Source organism: Dermochelys coriacea, chromosome 18 (genome assembly GCF_009764565.3).
Source record: "Dermochelys coriacea isolate rDerCor1 chromosome 18, rDerCor1.pri.v4, whole genome shotgun sequence".
NCBI lineage: Eukaryota > Metazoa > Chordata > Testudines > Dermochelyidae > Dermochelys > Dermochelys coriacea.
The window spans coordinates 17,808,618-17,828,991 of record NC_050085.1 but is presented as its reverse complement, the minus strand read 5'-3'; the positions used below and the strand labels follow the sequence as shown (position 1 = coordinate 17,828,991).

The following is a 20,374-nucleotide window of genomic DNA, read 5'->3' as shown; positions in this document are numbered from 1 at the left end:
GTTGCTGTGCAATATCCATTTTGTAGTCAGTGGGGATTATATTTAACCCCGGTATCAAGAGACAACTTTGTTAACATCAATGCAAGTTGCGTTTGCCTATACCAGAGGCTAAATTTGGCCCTGGTATCATAAGTGTGATGTAAGTGAAGTAGCTGGGACTGATTCTACTCTCATAGAAGTGTAAATCAGGAGTAACTCACTAACATCCCTGGAGCGACACTGGTGTAGCAGAGATCAGTCTGAGGACCACTTTCTTACCTTCAATGCTGTCCCTACTGCCCCTTTCAGCTACCTTGACATGTAATTCACGTTAACTGTCCTTGCCCACTGGTGCAAGTTACACCACTTTGCTGTTAACACCTGCTTACCAAGGTCACTGCTGAATGTGGCCCATAGAGCACCTTGCAGGGCTGAACTTGGCCCTGATACATCAAATCACAGACACAGATTTTGTTTTCATTCAAGGAAGAGCGAACCCCAGAGAAGAGAAATTGATTCTGGGCCACATAGTTACAATTCTGGACACTTTGTTCCCAGCAACCTCCACCAATAACTGAGTAACCAAGAGGTTCCACCTGACTCGTTTCCAGAGGCAGATGATGAACTGAGATTGTTTGCATTGTTCTCCATCACCTGAGTGAACAGCCATCTAGATTTATTTTTTTTTAAAAAACGGATTTGGCTGCTATAATGTTTAATCAAATAGAAATATCCACTGTTTGTGCAACTTCAAAGTGTTATCTGAAAGCACTTCATGTACATCACAAACGTTTCCTCATACTTCCACATCCGTCTTGTTTGCCAATACTATTGCAGCACTGGCTTCCAAAGGAATCTGTCTAAACAAATACACAGGCAGAATGGAGCATTCCCATCTGCTGGACCTCTCTAGAGCGGACATTTGGTTGTGACCATCACCTCCTAATGTGCGACTTTCACCTCCAACAGAAGACGGTGCCAAGCATGTTCTAATTTCCATGTGTAATATTTAACTTGGAAAGGCTCAGTGACAACTGCAGAGTAGAAGTTAACAACCAGTTTGAATTGCTATTAGCATGCCAGAAGCAGGAGGTGCAGGGGATGGGGGGAGAATACAAGACCCAATGAGCTGTGGACTGAGAGTGAGAGAGGTCATATCTGAAAAAAGAACACGATCCCAGTGAGATAAATGGTACAAGAATAACCAGGAGACAGGCTAGTTATGAAGGACAAAAGTTACAAATATTCCACGTCAGCACCTAACTGGGAAAGACTAAACCCGCTATAGGAATTCCAGTTAAAGAAATAACTCTGGTGGCTGGCGCTACGTAATATGCTCAAAGAGAGAGAATCATTTATAGTAGCATAACATAGTTGCAGCTTTCTGGTGGTAAACTGGCTCTGAGGTATTATTAGCTGGAGCACCAGTCAGCCAATGGGAGATAGTTCTGATGAAATGCTCATGATTTGTGTTTTCATTGGCTGAGTGCATTGACCCTCAGCCTCCAGTTGAATGGGGAGCTGTGTAGATGGAGCTCTGGAATGAGTCAGAACTTCCTTGCGCCATCTTACTCCTGAGAGTGACTTTGGCACTCAAGGGGGAAAAACAACTGCTTTTTTATTCACCTCTGGACTTTAAAATATTGTGTCTCTTGGCTGTTGAGTTAGGAGTGACAGCTCTATTAGCAAGATACAAGGACCTGCTCTAGACACTATCAGAAGTGGACCACCTCACTCAGCACCTCCATGCTCTGCTAGGAAGGCAACCAGAGGACAGATGGGGCCATGCCAATGAACATTCACAATGTGATCCCCAGAAGAGAGAGAACCTTGGTGGAAAACAGACAAATACTTAAAGGATTTATTTTGGCATTATTGTAGACTGTGTTAAAGGTGCAACGGTCTTTCAGCAATGTGAACAGGCTGAGGAAGAAGAAAAACTTGGTAGTGCTTCTACCTTTAAAGACAAAATGGCTCTCTGGTTTACATTCTGGCAGCTCCACTGAAGTCAATCGGGGTGCAGATGAGGGGAGAATTTAGTCCTAGGATCTTGGAAGAAACTCTATACATTAAGAAGGTGACTCAGTTTAGTGCAAATGCAAGTCTGGGCAAGATGATCTAGAAATTTGTAGAACAGCAAGGCCTTTAATTAGGGGATTGATGTCAATGGAACTACACTAAATATCTGGTCCCCATATTCCCACCTTGCAACTTCCTTCTGCTTGCCTGTGGAGGGAATCGTGGGCTGGGAGTGGAGGTGTGGATAGGTTGGAGCCAATGATGCAAATATACAGATTCATTGGCCACTTCCCACCCACATGCCAAATGTCGGGAGGAGGGGAAAACATCTGTGGACACTACCGTAACCTGCAGGCTACCATGACACAGCCTGGGAAGAGTGTTCTTTCTCTCACTGCACTCCAAGGAAACTTCCCAGTGTCAATTTGCTGGGGCTCAGATCAAAGGGAAGAATTGGACCTAAAGTGTCTGAGACATTTTAGGACTTTCCAGAAGCTCTGGAAAGGAATGTAGAAAAGAGGAAGAAACTTCAGTTTGCTAAAAGAACAATGAAGCAGATTCTGAGATTGAAGGGAATGGGAGAACATTCCCCTTTCCAACTAACGGAGGTTGCCAGCCCAGCAAAGAAGCCTCTGGTGGAAAATAAATTGGAAATGTCCTCCATCTAAGGGCTGCAAAGCACTTTTCAGAATTTAGCCAGGCAAAGCGAAGCAGAGAGAGGCATAAAGCAACCAACCCTACCCAAGGACACAGAGCAAATCTGGAAAAGAGCACAGATTTCCAGTCGCCAGTGCACCTCCGTCAAGCCCACACATGAAATGGAAACTCACCACTAAATGAGAATCAAGGATCATAATGCAAGAAAGAGGATATAGGAAAGACAAGTTAGATTCATCCAGCAACTCACTTAAGCCACAACTTAGAACAGGAAATTTCAGTCATAAACTTTCTATTCCCACACCAGGTTAAAACCAATCTAAATCAAATACATTTAAAAGCAAGAGCCTTGAATGGAAAAAACAGTCTTTCTGTGCCACCCACTACCAGAGACATCATTGTTTGTTCCTGAAGACTATTTCCCTTTGAAATGTGATTTGTATTTACTGTCCTAGGCGCTGGCTTCTGCAAATCCTACCATACCCATGCAAAACTAGCAGCTTGTGCAGCTAGCAGAGGCCAAATGATGGGGAGCCAAACATTTCTTTGCTCTAAATAAATTTATGGGACATCTCAAGATTGCTGTTGACCCCAGGGGATTAGGTAGGGTTCTAAGTCATTCCCAAAATGAATCACATACTCCAAATATTTTACTGCTTCTTAGAAATCCACTTCTCCAGTCTCCAACAAGTAATAACATCGGGGCCACAAATATTGCCATTGATTTTTCAGATTCTAGCTGCATCTTTAAAGGGACACCGTCAACATCAGAATTACCAGACTGGTCCAGCGGTCCATCTCATTCAGTATCTCATTTCTGACAGTAGCCAACGTCAGCTGGTTCAGAGGAAGGTGTAAAAAATACGGTAGGAGGCAGTTACAGAATAACCTGCCCACTGGGAAAGTCTCTACCCAACCTCCAGAAAATAGAGATTGGTTTATTCCTTGAAGCACAAGGGTTTATTGCCCTTCCAAAACTCTTGCTTTAATAATTGTTACTCTAACTCTGGATATTCTTATTACCATATGAAAGTCCAATTCTTTTCTGAATCCTGCTAAACTCCTGGCCTCAATAATACCTTGTGGCAGAGAGTTCCACAGGCTAATTGTGACTTCTGCTATTTAGTTATAGGCCCAACTTTTGACTTTGCTCCCAAAAAGGGGGGTGGGGCTGAGACGGATACAAATTTTAAATTTCTTTCCATTTTTCCTGTGACTTTATTGCCAGTGAAGGGTCAGATTGAAAGCCCTAAAGATTGGAGTTGTTTATCTACAGAACAGGTTCAACAGAGGTTGTGGCAGGCTAAACTTCACCCAGGGCCTGTTCCATCAATGTGCTTCAGTCCACAATGATTTAGGGTATGTCTACATGTATAGCCTTGCCTGGCCTGGATCAGCTGATTCAGGCTAAGGGGCTAACAAATGCTGTGTAGACATTTGGCTCAGGCTGGGACCCACGCAGGATCACAGAGCTTGGGCTCCAGGCCAAGGCTGAATGTCTACACAGTGATTTTTCAGCCCTACAGCCTGAGTCCTGCAAACCTGAGTCAGCTGATCCAGGTCAGCCACATTTTTTTTAAACCCCTGCGTAGACATATGCTTAGACTGAGAGACCAGCTCTAAAGGCAAAAGCGTCATTGCGTCCAAGACCGTACAATCCACAGCCCTGGGCTGAGATAGCTATCAAAGGTGTCAATGAAGAACCAACTGTGTTTGTGGTTTCATTGAGGTGGATGCTTGAGAAGTGAACTGAGACCATCAAATCCATTTCACATGGGTCACTAAAGAGCAAGCAGAGTGTAGCACCTTTTGATTGCTACTAACATAGACTGGATTTGAAACTGCAACCTACCAATTAAAATCTCTCATTCAATTATCAATGCACTGAGCAGTTTTACAAGAACCCAGTAAGAACAGAAATGCTTACATACATTTCAAAAATGTCAATGAAAAGGTGTTTTAATCCCTGTTCCCCTGATAGTTTTGTATTATTTCCCTGCCCACCACAGCAGCAACATCCAGAAAGTGCATGGGAACCAGAAAAAAAGAAAAGAAAAGCAGAATAGGAGACAGAGGATGGTCATTTTTACATCATCCACACAGAGCAAAATGCTAAAGAGGAACAAGCAATACGCATTGGGAAAACTAATATTTTTTAATATGTAAGTTTTATGCAGCCACTGTTCCTTTAAAGCTGGATTGACCCTTTCTTGCCTCAAGGAAAAGTGCAGTTTCTCAGGTTCTTACAGTAAAGTTTTCTTGGGAAAATCCTCATTTCGAAAGCGTTGTTTTTATGCTTTTGGTTCACTGGTCATGTGATTCTGCTGATGTTTTAATAATATTTTTATTCCAGGCATGTTTATAATAATCCAGCCATCCTGTTTCCTACAGTATCTTCTTCTAAGGATAATTATATCAATATGCCTCTGACATTTTATAATCTGAGTGGTTCCTTTTTTCTAGGCTTTGTTCTCACTTGGAAGATTCAAAACAAGATTTAATTGTACATTCATGGCCCTTGCAATTTTGTGCAAAGGCTGCTGCATAACACAATAAATAACCTAATAAATGTTGGTAGCCTGGGATTATTTTGCAGAGCACTATTTTTAAAGCTTCCAGCTTTTGTCTTTAAAAAAGCTAGAATAAAAAAGATCAGTAGACATCGGTCACATTTTGCAAGGGAAATAAGATCATGTATGTATTTTGTCTAGTGTCACTTTCACACCAAGAAGTGATACAAAGGAAGCTGTAATTCGATGTTGTATCAAGAGCTGCTGATACATATCCAGGATTATTTGATATATTGCATTTAATAAAGACCCTGACAAGTGCCGGAAATATTTAGGTGCAAAGAGAAATTGCCCAAATGTGGCTTCTTATTAAATTGTTTATGAACACTATTGAAATCTTATTCTATTGGTAAGACTGACCAGGCAAATTACAGGGTCTTGCTACTACAACCAAGAAATATTATATATTAATTATATTGTTTATATATATTAGAAATATTATATAAAACAAGGCCTCATTCTCTCTCCTAGCTGATGTTCTATTTATAATATAATCTGCCTACCTACCTGGCTGTTTCTAATGTGCCTGTCATCACTTGGTCCATATTTAGCTCATTGAGGCTGTAAATTCTATCCTTTCTGTTCCTTTTCTATTATTACAGTAGCACCTAGAGGCCCCTGATGAGATCAGGGACTCATTGTGGTAGGCATGATATTACCAATGGATAATTCCTGCCCTAATGATTTACAAATACACAGTGGGAGGGGAAACTGAGGTACCGAATGGTACCATGACTTGCCCAAGGTCACCTGGCAGGTGATCGGCAGAGCCTGGAATAGAACCCAGACCTTCTGAAGTTCAGCCCAGTGATCTAACCATTAGATGGCCCTGCATCTCGCCCTCATTTTTCAATCTTAAAAGAGATGTGGTGGCTCAGAATAACAGAGCACCTTGCATTTAATGAAGCGTTAATTTCTGCTGACGTTTAAGGAATCTGCATGCCCCATGCCTCCTTGTCCCCCACACAGAGACTATCCGTTGGAGCGTCGGCTAGTCTCCTCTGAGCGGCTTGTTGCTTAAAAATCAAGCTAGGGGAAGTGTAGAGCTGTTTATAAAGGAAACCAGAAGAGTCTTTGTTGAGCTACAGTCTCCCTCCCTTCCTTTACGGCTGCTACTCTGAAACATTTCTCACAGTGCTCACTCTAGTCTGCAGCAAAGGATTTTTGGTCTGATCCCCCGGTGCTATATGCTGGTCACAGGCTTTCCAAGGGGCTCCACCCAGGGCATGACATGGAACTAGCAACAAATTCCCTTGTCCCTCCCCCATCATAGATACGTTTCTCTGGCATACAAGGTACACATGGCTTGAGTGTTTGCAAAAGTGCTCCTCTGTCTATAAATAATTAATAGATAACACACCAGTAGGTGGTGCTCAAGAGTATGTAGGACCGTGCCTGGGTTTTCCAGGGCAATAAAGCTGCTACTTGTACATGGTGAATGGCTTTTGTGCTGCTCATCACAAGGAGCTCTTCACTGAGGGACAAGCCCCTTCTACAATGACATCGTGAGAGCGCACAAAGGCTGGTGATAATCAGAGGGACTCTGAGTTACCAGCCATCCTGCCCAGCTCACTTGTAAAACTGAGCAGAGCTGGAGCTGGCTTCCCCATCCACTTCAATCAAATGCAGAGGTCAATAATCCTCAGGGAAGCCAATCTCCGCTAACCAGTTCTCCCCTAAGTGCAAGGGCAAAAACAACTCACTGAGCAATTGCAGGTCTCCTGTGGAAGTGGCGTGTCCGCAGGCTCCTGCCTTATTCAAGAAGGAAACAACAATTTGTTAGTCTCTAAGGTGCTACAAGTACTCCTGTTCTTTTTGCGGATACAGACTAACACGGCTGCTACTCTGAAACCAGGCAGTGTAATGGTGTCTCTCTTCAAGACCACCCTACTGTTGAATCCTGAGACACCGAGCATCATTGGCCAGTCTGGTGCAATACAAAACAGGCTGCCGGAGCTCTGCTAGTATTAAACCTACAGCTTTGTGTAAGACTGGATTTACCTCCCATCAGACAAGAGAAGGATCTGTTAAGAGGTGGATAACAATATTTAGAAGCCTGATGTCAGGCTTCATTGGCCCACAATCAAATACCTAAAATGGATTAGATGAGCTGCCCTTTCATTCCATTATGACACCAGGAGAAACAGACAATCTGAGGTGTGAGCATGTGGCAGGAATGTCTACTGCTGTCTCATCCTCGTACCAAATGGGTTTATTGTTTCTGTGGGGATGGCTGGTAGGCTGAAGCCAGAAGTTCTGATAACCTATTAACAGACAATCTAACCACACTTTGATACTATATTCTGCAGAAATTAATATACTGAGTTGAAAAATAATACACACCCACATTGTCTAAAAATAAGCACCAAAATTTCCCCTCCTAGTTTCCTTTCTTAGTCTCGTTTCCTCTGAGCTGATGGCACAATTCTTCTTTTTCCTTCGGCTTCTTTTTTTCTCTTAAGCTTCTCTCCTATAAGAATTCATCTGCTCTGGGTCACTGACTGCGCTTTGGAACCTGGCTTAAGCAGGACTCTAGCTTTGAAGAGTTATGATGCCTTCTGCTAGACCAGCTTGAAAGTTGAGATGACATTGGCTGAAGTAAAGAACTGACTCTTGTGAGCCAGCAAGATATACAGAGTGCTATAGTTACAGTGGATGTAGAATTCATTGTGTTGCCCCAGACAAAAATGAGTGAATCCTGGAGTATTTTCTGCACTGCACATGCTGTGTTTAGCTTAGATTATTTTAACTCCCCTCAATCCAGTCCATTTAAAATTCCTACAAAAAACAAGAAACCTATTTAAATATTAGAAGCTTATTGACTATGGATTGCTTTAGACACTCAGATTTAATGTAGTCCAGTTTTCTGCGAACACATGTTAAGAGAATGTTAAGAGCACATAGTGCTTAGAAGCTATAAAGATGGGGCAATAATTTAGCAAGAGCACTGAAAAAACTATCTGCAGCCTTTGCCAAACAGACAAGCCTTTAAACATTTTTTTATAAAAGGATGAATGGGGAGGAATCCAGATGGAACAGTCTGGCACAGCAAGGTAGCAACCCCATAAGACTTTGGGGCGAGTTCTGTACATTCCTATATTGTACTCAAACAGTCAGACCTAACACACTGCATCTTCAAAACACTTTATGAACATTCACTTGTCTCTCTGAACCGGGTGTTACAGGTCCCCATTTTACAGATGGGGTAAGTGAGGCAGGCAGGTAAGCATCTTGATTGTGGTGACCAACAGACTCAGTTCCAGAGCCTGGATTAGAACTCTGGAGTTTCAGGTTCCTATGCTCCAGCAGCGCCAATTCAGATATTTCGTGGAGGGCGGGGAGGGACGAACAAATTCTGGTTTCTCTCCTCCCCCCAGCAGGGACCCCATTCCCCTGTGTGGGGAATCTTCCTTCTCTCTACCACACAGTGCATGAGGCGGTACTGCCAGGAGTCAAGTTCTTAGTGCACTCCCCTGCACCCTACCCCACCGGAACAAACAATTTGACCCAGCCACCCTCAGATGGAGGGGCAGCCAGGCCAAATTTGAATGACAGTCAAATGGCATTGTGACCCCGTGCATCAGACCCCTGTACAGAGGGGCATTGGGGTCAAATTTCAATGGTGTTGTGACCATGCAGCTGGAGCAATGCTCCGGGCCACTCCAGCAGCATCCATACTAATTTAGTACCACTGCTTAAAAATGGTCAGGCCATGGCCCCACTGGCTCCATGGCCTATGGAACTTTGAGCAAGTGCACAACCCCTGGACGGGCATATTTGCCCCACCTCCCCCGTCTCTCCAGCTGGCGCCATTGCTATGCTCACACTGCTACGTGATATGTAATTTAGAGACGTTTGTCAGGGCAGGGACCATCTTTTCACTGTGTCTGTTAACGGCACCTAGCACAACGGGGCCCCAACATCTAGGCGCTGCTGCAAAACAAGCAAGAAAATGCCTCATGTTAGTAGGTCTTAGGCAGGACTCCCCTGGTGCATGGGCCTCGTGCTGACCCTCGGCAGAAAGGGTGAATTTCACACTCAGGGAGGAAAGTTACACTGCCCAGGTGTACCTCTTAACCCCCAAAAGCAAAACAACCCACTATAGAAACACACTTTAGCAGGACTATTATACATACTGTATTTAAAATGAGTCAGGAGACCGGCAACATGCCAGTTGCTAGCATGGCCAAGATGGGGAAAAAAGCAGGAGGAGGAGAAATATGAAACAAGGTGGTCGTGGTCTTCCAATCTGAAGCCTATTGTCCTGAGGATAGGACAGCCCAGGCTGATTTATGAGTACAGTATTTATCACTATCACACATGAAATACATTACAGTCAGAAATAACTCTCCCAACACGCACAGGCTCCGTTAAGATAAAAAGATGCCTCTGGTAAACTAGGTGGATGCTTGCAGTTAGAAGAATCATACCAAAGCCAGAATGTTTCTTTTGGACTACAGAGACCGTGTATTCACACAACTGTCCGGCACCCAACAATCCCCTGGAAGCAATGAGATCCAGGATAGCACGCTCCAGAAGGAGGTTCCCTCCCATTCCTTTTAAGTGAATTTAGTGCTGCTGAAAGGTTCTGGATTGAGAGCCCTTGGGAGCGAGACACTAACTGAGAGGAAGGCGGCCCTTGTCGTTAAGCCAGAGACCTGGGTTCAGTTCACGGGCCTGCCACAGGTTCCCTGAATGATCTCTGGTGATTTACTTAATCTCTCTGTGTTACCTGTTTAATAGGTTAATACAGTGGTTCTCAAACTTTCCAGCCTACTATACCCCTTTCAGGAATCTGATTTGTCTTGCGTACTGCAAGTTTCACTTCACTTAAAAACTACTTGCTTACAAAATCAGACAAAAATACAAAAGTGTCACGGCACACTATTATTGAAAAATTGCTTACTTTCTCATTTTGTCTGTATGAAATTTTAGTTTGCACTGACTTTGTTAGTGCTTTTTATGTAGCCGTTTGTAAAACTAGGCAAATATCTAGATGAGTTGATATACCTCCTAGAAGATCTCTATATACCCCTGGTTGAGAACCACCGCACTTCCTCTACCTAGTTCCTAGATTATAAAGCCAGAAGGGACCATTGTGATCGCCCAGTCTGACTTCCTGGTCAGAACACAGGCCAGAGAATTTCCCTGAATTAATTCCTAAATATGAACATTATTTAGAATGCAAAATCTTAAGAGCAGGTACTGTCCCTTTTGCAGGCTCTGTGCAATGACTAGCATAATATGGCTCTGATTTTGGGTGTAGATTCTAGTTAATACTGCAGTATAAGTGAATAACAGTCATCTATAGATCTTGTACACCATGAGCAAGCCTCTCCACTGCTCCACTCATACCCTTCAAGCCTCGCCTGGTTTGAGAGGGTATCTTAGCTTCCACTGTTGATTCCATCCTTGGCTTAAATGTGTCAATTTTTATAATTCTCAATTATGTGGATTCCTGCCCACTAGAATGAAGTGAGCTGTACCTCACGAAAGCTTATGCTCAAATAAATTTGTTAGTCTCTAAGGTGCCACAAGTACTCCTTTTCTTTTTTGCGAATACAGACTAACACGGCTGCTACTCTGAAACCTGATTGACTGCAATGGAACTATACCACTTTCCACCAGCTGAGGATCTAGCTAGGGGAATTGAAGGGGCAGGCAATGGGTTCAGGGAGAGAATCTCTCAGAGGCCAGTTGGAGCAAATCTATGAAAGGCTTTAGAAAGAAGAAGGGCAATTTTTAAATATATAGGGAGTCGGAGGAGATATTTCAGTGGTCGCACTGCTTCATGTGTGACACAGTGGCATACAAGCTGGAATATGAAAAGTTTAGATTCAGGAAAGTCCCAGAGATGGGAGTTGCAAGGTGGGAGGAGATGAAGGTAACACGTTCTATAAGACCTCCAGCCAGGTGCCACTACTTATAGGTGCTGGTATTAAGGGTGCGGCTACACCCCCTGGTTTGAAGTCATTTCCATTATATACAGGGTTTACAGTTTGGTTCAACGGCTCTCAGCATCCCCCACTGTACACATTGTTCCAGTAACCCTGCCATTACTGCAGTAGCGAGCTGTATCCTAAGTGCAGGAACTGCTTGATCTCAGTTCAGTGGACTTAAGCCAATGTAAATAAGGCAGACTCAGGGCAATATGTGTCTGATACAGTGGAGTATCCATTCATTTTTTCCAGATCACATCTCATTAATCACATGTAAATATCAGTTCTCCTGAGTCAGTCACAGTTTTGGCTCTCTCTTCCCAAAGGCAAAGCCAATGATGGGAGATGGGGAGGTTGAATTTAGAAGGAAGAGTATTTAGAAAGGGAGGCATATGTTTTGCATATATGTTATTGAGATTTGCATTAGTGCAATATAAACATTACAATATTAGGGTCCACTCAAAGCCCACTGAATTCAGTGAAGAGACTCCCATGTACTTCAATAGGCTTTGGATCAAACCCTGATAATGGAGCTTGCTGTACTTTAGCACTCCAGCAGGTAATCCATCCAAAGCACAAAACCCTAACTGAGGCTCTTAACCACACTCAGTAATGCACTAAATAGACATTCTTCTATTTTCAGCTAATTTTATTACATACTGCCCCAGATAACTCATTATTTGTGTTATGGATGGGATAATAGCACATGAATAGGGAGGTGGGTGTTTGTCTGCATTTTTGTCCATCAGTTTAGAGTTTTCACGCCTGTGGAACAAGTCATGTGGCCTTTAGCAATGACTCAAGCCATTGCTTAAGGCAGTTGTAAACTGAAGAGCAGCACAAAGCAAAGGAGGAAGAGCCCAAGCGGCTGTGGCCCATAATACTCCACAACACAGTATTAAAAAAACAAACAAACCACAAACACAATACCGCAACAAACCAAAACTCACAGGCAAGCTCAGAAAGCCTGGGGAGAGTAATAAGTGCACATCCCCCTCAGAAGACTCATGGGTTGGTCCACAGAACCCAGGGTTTCATGGCCTGTCAGCCCCTGAACCTAATCTTTGTTTAGGGTCTAGACTGATCTCTCCAGGAGAGTTTAGATCTTAGCCCTCAGCAGCACCCCAAGATTATAGTGGAAGTTGAGAGTTCAATTTTCCCCGCCTCACTCACATATACTCATCCCACACCCACACATGTATCAGGCTGTGACATAACTAAACACGTACTTGCGGTGAGGGTACTGGACTGGGACTCAAGAGACCTGTGTTCAATTCATAGCTCTGGGAGTCCTTGAGCAGCTGGTGCCCAAAATAAGTAGCCAGCCAAAAGGTCTCCCCCCTCTGACTGCCCACCCTTCACTGGCCAAAGTCTCCCATTCCCCCAAAGACAGCAGTCACTCAGATCCTCTCCTCATCCAAAATGTCACTTCACTAGGCAGGGCCCTCAAAGTTAGCCTTTTCCTCACAAAGGCAACTCCATCAGATCGCATGGCCCCCCCACCAAGGAAAAGACACCCCTGCTGGGCAGCACAGCCCTCTGGGACCCCTCCCTACAGGCAGCAGCTCCCTGCAGATTCCTCCCCCTGCTCCATCAGACTCCCAACGAGGCTGCAGAGCCCCACAGCTTCCCCCTGCCCTGAGCTCCATCCCCCTTTCCTACCAGGCCAACTCCAAATTGCTGCCTCTGTTCTTCATAGTCAAAGGCTGGAGCTGGGTAGTTTGGCTCTCTCCAAAGCAGGCCCCTGCTGCAGGACCAGAGCCAGCGGTGGGTACTGCACTGAGGCTGCCTACACTTTTTTTTAAAAAAAGACTCCAAGAAGGCCTGAGAAAGTAGCTTGTGAGCATGCCCAGCCTCAGCCCTGCCCCCATTGTTCCAGTGGAGGGAGGAGACATAGAATATCCGGGTTGGAAGGGACCTCAGGAGATCATCTAGTCCAAGCCCCTGCTCAAAGCAGGACCAATCCCCAATTTTTGACCCAGATCCCCAAATGGCCCCCTCAAGGATTGAACTCACAACCCTGGGTTTAGCAGGCCAATGCTCAAACCACTGAGCTATCTCTCAGTTCTTATAGAGTCTGGAAATCACTAGTTGATGAGTTTTTCTCCTCCCAGGCAGTACTGTTCTGAGCTCTTTTGTAAGTATGGTCCTGGATCTGTGTGTGTCTTGGTTGCCCATCTATAAAATGCTCCCGTTCTCCCACCCTTTGTCTTCCTTGTCTACTTTGATTGAAATTTCTTTGTGGGAGGGATTGTCCCTTACTATCTGTATCTATACCCCTGGCACAATGGAGCCACCATCTCAGGCAGGCCTGAAATAGAATATTAATGTATTGAGAGAACCAATATATCCAACAACCCCACTGTGGAAATTATCTCTAAGGAGAAATGCATAGGTTTGTTGTCAATTTAGATTGGACCTGTCTTATATAAACTGTGAAGCCAGGGTACTCTTAATAGCCACCTCCAGCCATGGGAAGTTGATGTTGACTGAATGCACCATGCTCTCACCACTCCATCTGCCAAAGGCAAAGTGATCTTTTCTGTGCATGTCCTGCCAGCATGGCATAGGCAGGGGTGCTCATAAACTAACAACACGTGCAGAATCTTTTCACGTAATAGTAACAGTCCCCTGGTGCCATCATCTGCCATGGCATTTCATTCACACAGAACACTTGTGGGCACATCACATATGCTTTGCCACTCAATGTATTTTTAAATGTTTCCCAGGCAACTGTTTCAATACAGTATGTCTACTTGGCAACCTTGGCGTGCCCGCAAATGCCATGCCAGTCTCCCTGATCCTCTTTTTAGGTTTTTCCATCTTGGCATATAAATGTCAGCACGTGTGATTGTGTGTAAAGAGCCACATGGCACTGAACTTTCATTATGCTCTGAAAGGGTAGACTTCCTGAAGGGGAGATGGCACATGTATCATAGACTAACCATCTACGACCATCTACTCTGAAACTGGCATCCCACCTTCAAAGTGGATGGAATACCATAGTAACACATGGTCATGGGAGTAAGCAGGCAAGCACCCAAGCCTGAGCAACTGCTGGTTTTATGTTGGGGTCATACGGCTTTCTCCAATTCAGATTTTAGCCTTCCATCTCTCAGCATTAGACAGCAACCCCTATCTACCACATTGGTATGATAAGATTCCCTCCAGATGCCCACTGGACACCACTCCCTTGATGGCACCATTACTGGTGGATGGATGGATGGATATGTCATATAGCGCGAGCAGAACAAGCACAGAAGGCGAGTGTGGAGCAGAATAGCCAAATATGGCATCTCTGAGGCATCTGGATATCACAGACAATCAGAAGAGTGTAGAAGAAAGGGACTAGGCAATCTTTAGCACCAACAAAGTGCTGGCTGCTCAGTGCTGGATTTCACCTACCAGTTGCATGTCAGGTGTGCCATAATTGGGAGGCAAGGACTGTTGGTGCTTCAGCAGCTAGGCCTTGTAGGCGCTCGTCGCTGTGGGTCCCCTTAACCACTCAGAGACATGCTTAAGTGAAAGGGCAGGAAAGGGAAAAAACAGCAGATACCGTAGATACAGAGGTTTAAACAGTTGTAGTTCAAAGTGAGCAACAGTGATCCTTGTTTGAGACCTCGGGGGGCAGGCCACTTGAGAGACAGGGTTCTTGAGGCCTACTGCCTGGGGTGCCTTCTCAAGTCCAGTTTCTATTCAAGCAAACAGGAGCTCTTCAGGCCAGGATCACTTGGTGGAGTCTCTCTCACTGGGGCCCTGCTGCTGCTTTCTCATAGTACCACCCAGACCTGCACTCAGCTGTAACCGCCAACGTTCATAGCATGTCCCACACACAGCTCTGTCCACAGTTCCTAGGGGTTCCTCTCTGCAGCTCCTGGCTCACCAGGTGGCTGCTGCTTCCCACAGAGCCTGGTCTTGTTCAGGTTCCTTCTCCTTAACTGGCCAGGGAAAAGGGAAGGGCAGTGGGAAGGGGGATGAGGGGAGTTGTAATCTCCTGCTTAGTAGCTCCATCACAAAAGAAAAGATTGGGCTGAAAAAATGAGCCTCACACTGGGCTCAGAAGACCAACTTCGGTTCTGGTCAGTCACCAGCGCAAGCAGGGTCCAAACTAACTGATGCATCACTGAAGACATACGACTCTACCCCTAACACTAGGGCAGGTCAGCAAAAATGCCTCCGTTGATCTTATAATAATTTTTAATCAGAAAATGGCAATGGGCTTGCATTTCTCAAAAATGAGATTCCACATCAACTTCTTTCACCTGACTTTGCTAAAGGCAGATTTGACCAGCTTTGATAATTTAATGGCTCTGAACTGTGTTGTACCCTTACTGGTGCAAAATGTCATTCTCTCCCATTCCACTGGAGCTGGGAAACTAGCCCCATGGACCACTGTGACTCTCCAGCACTAGATCTAGTCCCTCCAGATAATGCTTCAGGCACTTTGGCCAGGGAAGCTTACCCTGATGCTGCCCGTTCTGTAAATGTTCTGGCAACAAAGAGAGAACTTCAGTCTCGAGCGTGTTTTTGTAGCCCTTATCAGTACAACACCTAGCACAATGGGACCCTTATCCTTGATTGGAGTTGAATAACTTTTCATACACTAAAACTCACCATATATTTTTTCTAAACAAACTGCAAATCAGTGTCTTGATAAATCATAGCTCAGTCTCAAAGACTTTAGTTCTGTATCTTATATAACAACCATCACTATAGAATTTACAGTTTCTAAGCTTCTAGCATCAACTATTAGCATATTTCATCACCAAAAAAGGTTTTGCAATAAACCTACATTTCCTGTCACCCTCACAGTATCAACAGTGGGCTATGCAAAAGCATACCATGTACATGTGATTAAGTCAGCATCAGTGGGAATCCTAGCACAAATGACAGTGTCTTTTCTTCATTGAGAATTCTAGAAGAACAGCTGAAACATGACAATTTTTCCAGGCTGTAAAATGCCTAATGCTCCAGGTTCTACATTGGAAGCACAACCCCCCTCCTCTCTGTGAGTCGCTGTGTCTCCAACAGAGACCCTCTCCGTTACTTCAAGCTTTCTAATTCTTCCCAAATGCAGGAGCTCTCATTTAACGCTGCAGCTGTTGGGAAGGAAATCAGAAATAGCAGAAGGCGGATTAGTTGATAATGTACCAGTTCTTCCCCAGCAAATGCTGGCACCTGCGTTTCACATCCTTCTCTCTCCCCCCCACCCTATAAAAGATCACTTGGTGTGTTTGGCTGGCGATTTATAGGCTTTAATATTTGTGGAAATTTGTTGGAGCATTAGAATTTGTTATAGTAGACCCTTCCTCTGCCCCCCACCCCCACTTCATGAGAGCAAAAGTTAAAACAGAGGCCTAATTTATGTCAGGAATCAGGAACTATGGAAATCACGATTAAGCATGTGCAGCCTGATGAGTATCTCCAGGGAGTAGATAAATGGCAGTCCATTGACAAGCATTTCCACAGTTATATGGAAAGATACTCTAGCTTCCAAACTCTCAGCCACTGGCTCAAATCCAATTGAGGATGGTGCTAATGATAATTCTTTGCATTTCTAGAGCACCTTTCATGTGAAGATCTCAAAGCATCACCATTATCACAGTTAAGTATGCCTCACCACCCAGGCAAGTTCCATGAGGATTATTATCCCTCTTGTACAGCTGGAAGAACTAAGGCACAGAAGTAACCTTGTCCAAGGTGGCAGCACCAAGACTAGAACCTGTCCTGTTGGTCAGTTCTTTGCGCTAACCAGTAGACCACACTTCCTCTTCACAGAACAAAAATCACGACGACAGCTCATCTAGGGCCTGTGTGAAATAATGTGAGATTTCTCTGTGCAGGTCCTGGTGGGTAGATGCCTGTATCACAAAAACAATTTGGAGCAGAGCCCTTGTATCTGGCTCCTGCAAATGGGAGAAGTTTAGATTGAACTAATTCCAGAAAAAGGCAGATTCAAACATGTTGAATACGTGTAGGAGATAAATAGGGATGAAGTTCCCAAAAGGGTAGAATCAACTCTGTGAGTACTCATGGAAACAGACAGGTATAAGGGGGGTGGGGGGTTGAAGTTACCCTAGGAACAGTACATTTGATACACATTAAATGCAAGAAAATTGTAGCACCAAGTTTATACAGTTTAATTCCCCAAAAAGTCAGAAAATGCTAGGGCTAGGATTGCAACAGCAATTAATGCTTTTTACTTTGATTTTACAGTTAACACGGAAACAATTTCTCCTGATTCTTTGGGTTTTCTTTAATGAGTGCTTCATTTTTGAACCCTGGCCATGCCGTAAGTTTGATTTTCCCCTTCACTTATCCTCAGCTACATTACACCTATTGCAAATGTTATGGTATACAATATGACAAAAATAGTATCAAATTAAGATACACATTTAACAAGAAAATTAAGAATAGAGGCTGATTTATTGTTTCTGACAATTCATATCAAGCATTGGGGATATTTTACAATATTGCAAAAATAACTTTTTGAGATGAGGATTGTCATCCAGGGCGACACGAAGAGAAACACAGAAACATTAACACAAGCAGACATGGTCACACAGAGACACTACCATACAAGCTCAGACATTAACACAAATATGCACATGCATGCATACACATGCACAGACATTAGCACAGTTGCACATAAAGCTACCAGGGCTGGCGCTGCCACTCACACATATTGAAAAGGAGAGCTTTTGGTTTCCTAAAGCATGAGATGTTTGTCTGCTGCCACCATGTGGAGAATACAGGGAGTACTAATTCAAATGCTCACCAGCACAGTTGCCAGGGCTAAAAAATAAATGGATAAAGGACACACTTTTTACTTTGATTTTACAAATATTTTCCAATTCTTTTTATGCTCCCTTCTTTAACGAGCCATTGCATTGCAATATGTTTTTTCCCCTCCTTGCTCCCCTTCTCCTTTTCCTTTCTGTCTCAGGTCTATTTCACCTCATCTGCCTCTTCTATCCCCATCGCTATCTTCCTCCCTACATCGATTATAAAATGATTTGTCTTTGTCATCAGCCCACCTGGTTCTGGCTCTGGCTCTGCTGAGTCAGAAAGGACCTAAGGCCAGAAGGAATCACTGTGATCATCCAGCCGGACCTGTTGTATAACAAGCCATAGAATCCCTCCAAAATAACTCCTAGAGCCGATCTTTTACAAAAACATCAAATCTTGATTTCAAAATAGTCAGTGACGGAGAATCAGTCACAATCCTTGGTAAATTGTTCAGATGGTTACTCTCACTGTTAAAAATGTACACCTTATTTCCAACCTGAAATCAGCCTAGCTTCAATTTCCAGCCATTGGATTGTGTTAGACCTTTCTCCATTAGATTGAAGAGCTCATTATTAAATATTTTGTTTTCCCTGTAAGTACTTACAGACTGTAATCAAGTCAAGCCTTAACCTTCTCTTTGTTAAACTAAATTGAGCTCCTTGACGATCACCATAAGACACGTTTTCTAATCCTTTATCATTGACAGGACAGGTGGCTTGCAGGAATGCCATAGCAGCTGACTGGGGAGCAGCTTTCAAATGCCAGCAGCACAGACTACAGGTGAATTCTAAGACAACAGGCTTTTTTAGTATTTCATGAGTGTGCTGGTGCCAGGAACCAAACACAAGGGTCCAGGGAAACTGTCAGTCTAGTAGGTGCCCATTAGTATTTCTAGAACAAACTCAGGCTGTTTCTTTCTAGAGCCAAAGTTCATTTTCATTTAGCCTGACCACTAAGCACAAGAAATGCCAGAATTCAGGCTTGGTGAGTCCTAGTATTTTCCCATGTATGGCCTATTTAATGGCCCCCCATTGCTGTAATATCTGAGCACCTCATAATCTTTAATGTATATTTATCCTCACACCACCACTGTGAGGTAGGGAACCACTTCTTATCACCAGTTTACAGATGGGGAATTGCAATACAGAGACCCTAAGTAAAGTGATTGCCCCAAGATCACATAGTGAAGCTGTGGAATCAAACCCCAATCTTTCAAGTCTCAGGCTAGTGCCCTCACCTCCCAACCATTCTTCCTCTGTTTTTAATTATAGCTCAGTAGGACTGGGTGGCTGGCACTATGATATGGTGCTATCACCGGTAGGTTATACCTATCTAGGTGTTTCTGATGTGCACCAATCACTGTGGGATCTGAACGCCATTTTGCTGGTTCAAATCTGGCCCAGGGATGCAGTGACTGAAGGGGGCTGTTCTGTAATTGCTATTTGGTGGCCTATGTGAAAAGTTGTTGAGGGGGATGGGGAGGGAGAGCTCAGCCCAGTAACTTGGGGACATACCTAAAAAAACCCACCACCACTGCAGTTAGCACTAATTGACACCTACTTGGCAACCTCAGCACAGACACTAAGGACTAAATGGGTCACAGAAACAAATATCCCCTCAGCCCTATAAGTCAGTGTGGAAGTAAAGTGTGGAGATGAAGTGAGAGAGTGGGCATCAATGCTGTTCATAGTACAGGAAGAAACAGGTTTCCAGTCCCCAGGGCAGTCAGGCACCATTGACTATAGTAAATTCACTCTATAAAATAAACATACCCGATTCCCTTCTGCTATTCACAGGCACCTAGTGTCAGGTGGGTACGGGAACGGTGGACTTTTATTTTCTAGCACAATTCTTCTTGTGGTGTCTGGGAGGCATTTGGTCCGTCCCCCTTCCCCCCCCCCCCCCGTCTCTCTGTATGATCCTCTTCTGTTATGGCATTTCTAATAGCGTATCTATTTTTAAAAGGGCTGCAGCCTAGCCAGTGTATTTGTATATGTCAATCTACCAGCTATGCCCCCGCTCTAGGAACCACTTCATTTTACATCATACACACAGGCACTTCCCAGAAAAGACAAATGGACTTGCTTCGCTGCTATTCTTTCTTAAAAGAGGAACTAGGCCAGAGATGCACTCGTGATACCTTTGTTATCTGAATGAGCAACTGAGTTGCTGGCTGCCAAGGTAAACAGATCCCCGGCATGGGCACAAAATCAATGAAGTAAGGATGAATGCAGCTGAGGTTGTAGTCCTCTTGGCCATTTGCAGAAAACTCTGGTTACATGTTCCATCCCCTGTAGTCTGGATGCCCCTGGGTCACGAAGCAATGTGTTAGCTAACTCAGGTTTCAGAGTAGCAGCCGTGTTAGTCTGTATTCGCAAAAAGAAAAGGAGGACCCGTGGCACCTTAGAGACGAACAAATTT

The 20,374-nt window shown here is 44.1% G+C and overlaps 1 long non-coding RNA gene across 2 annotated transcripts; it reads right to left on the bottom strand.

The window, feature by feature from the left end:
* Positions 1–16,403: 16,403 nt before the first annotated feature.
* Positions 16,404–20,298, bottom strand: LOC122457063. 2 transcript variants are annotated; one of them, XR_006276359.1, is made up of 3 exons: positions 19,282–20,298; positions 17,845–17,959; positions 16,404–17,070 (listed from the first exon to the last, which is right to left on the bottom strand). It is a non-coding gene; the product is annotated as an uncharacterized LOC122457063 (long non-coding RNA). The 2 variants fall into 2 exon arrangements; XR_006276358.1 differs by lacking the exon at positions 19,282–20,298 and having other exon boundaries at positions 17,845–18,431.
* Between the last annotated feature and the right edge of the window lie 76 nt (positions 20,299–20,374).